This window comes from Perognathus longimembris, chromosome 20, assembly GCF_023159225.1.
Source record: "Perognathus longimembris pacificus isolate PPM17 chromosome 20, ASM2315922v1, whole genome shotgun sequence".
Lineage (NCBI taxonomy): Eukaryota > Metazoa > Chordata > Mammalia > Rodentia > Heteromyidae > Perognathus > Perognathus longimembris.
In genome coordinates this window covers 17,963,239-17,965,199 of record NC_063180.1, presented here as the reverse complement: position 1 = coordinate 17,965,199, position 1,961 = coordinate 17,963,239, and positions in this window count along the sequence as shown.

Genomic DNA, 1,961 nt, shown 5'->3' with positions numbered 1-1,961 from the left:
CGAACATCCGGGGCCTTCCTCTCTTCCCTCAACCACCCCCCCACTTCACCGCCCCCTAGTTCCCATAGCAACGCCGCTGGTTCGGGCAGTGGGTTGGGCCTGCGTAGGGGCGGGGCTAAATCCTGGCTGTGCTCAATCCCGTTTCTGATTGGTGGAGATTATCCAATTGGAGCGCTTCGCACGAAAAATGCTGAACCGAGATTGGAAAATTTGGAAAAGGTGCGGGAGGCTGACTTCCGGCCGCTCCGGGTTCTTTAAAGGGGAACCGGTACCGAAGCATTACTACTCGGTGTCTGCCACTCAGCCGCGTTTTACCCGCCCATTTTACAGCTACGGGAAGGAACTGAGGGTTCCGAGGGGTACTAGCTGGTGTTGAGTCACAGGAAGCAAGGAGTAACTTTTGAGGGGCTCTTATCCGAGAATCTGATCTCTTTGATCTTAATGTTTTTAATGGATCTTTAAAAGTAAGTCGGGGAGGAGGACTGGGAACATGGCTTAGCAGTGGAGTGCTCACCTAGCATGCATGAAGCCCTGGGTTCGATTCCTCAGCACCACATATATAGAAAAAGCCAGAAGTGGCGCTGTGGCTCAGGTGGCAGAGTGCTAGCCTTGAGCATAAAGAAGCCAGGGACAGTGCTCAGGCCCTGAGTTCAAACCCCAGGACTGGCAAAAAAAACAAAAAAAAAGTATCACAGGGCACCAGTGGAACTTTTTTTTTTGGTCGGGTGTGGGGCTTGAACTGGGCCTGGGCGCTGTCCCTGAGCTCTATCAGCTCAAGGGTAGTCTACCACTTGAGCCACAGCGCCACTTCTGATTTTCTGGTGGTTCATTGAAGATTAGAGTCCATGAGCCACCAGCGCCCACCTGTCTGTGAGACTCTTACGTCCAATTAATGACCAAAAAGAAAGGGGGCGGGGAGTTGGCACTGTGGCTTGAAGTAGTGTGCTAGAGCACTAGCCTTGAGCAAAAGAGCTCAGGGACAGCACCAGGCCCTGAGTTCAAGCCTCCTGACCCACAAAAAAGATTAAAATCGGGCACTGGTGGCTCATTCCTGAAATCCTAAACTACTCAAGAGGCAGAGATCTGAGGATCATGGTTCGAAGCCAGCCAGGGTAGGAAAGTCCATCTTCAATTAACCACCAGAAAACCAGAAGTGGCCCTGTGTGTGGCTCAAGTGGTAGAGCCACTAGCCTTGAACAAAAAGAAGCTCAGGGACATGGCCCAGGCCCAGAGTTCAAGTCCCAGGATTGCAAAAAAAAAAAAAAGGAAAACACAAGAAAGATATAAACTAGTAAAGTTGAACATCTAAGCTCTTCACTCTCTGGGCTCCAATCTTTTTTCAAGTCTTCTTTGAAAAATAATGAATTACTCTCTCAATTCAAGTCTTCCCATCACTGGCTGTTCTTTCTGGCTGGAAGTACTGGGATTTGAACTCAAGGCCTCATGCTTACTAGACAGGCATTCCACTACTCAAACCACACCCCATTCCCTTCTGATATATTTTTGTTTTGTTTTGTTTGCCAGTCCTGGGGCTTGAACTCAGGGCCTGAGCACTGTCCCTGGCTTCTTCTTGCTCAAGGCTAGCACTCTGCCACTTGAGCCACAGCGCCACTTCTGGCCTTTTTCTATATATGTGGTGCTGAGGAATTGAACCCAGGGCTTCATGTATATGAGGCAAGCATTCTTGCCACCACTAGGCCATATTCCCAGCCCCGGTATCTTTTTTTTTTTTAATAATATTTTTCCATTTTATCCAGGTAAGCCTCAGACTGCAATCTTCCTACTTAGCTCTTCTGAGTAGCTGGGATCACAGGCATGTACAACTCTTCCACCTCTGTTCTTTTAGCAGGATCAGAAATATACATCTCAGTCGGAGTGTGGCTTAGTGGTAGAGTGCTCACCTAGCATGCATGAAGCCCTGGGTTCAATTCCTCAACACATACAAAGAAAAAGCCAGACGT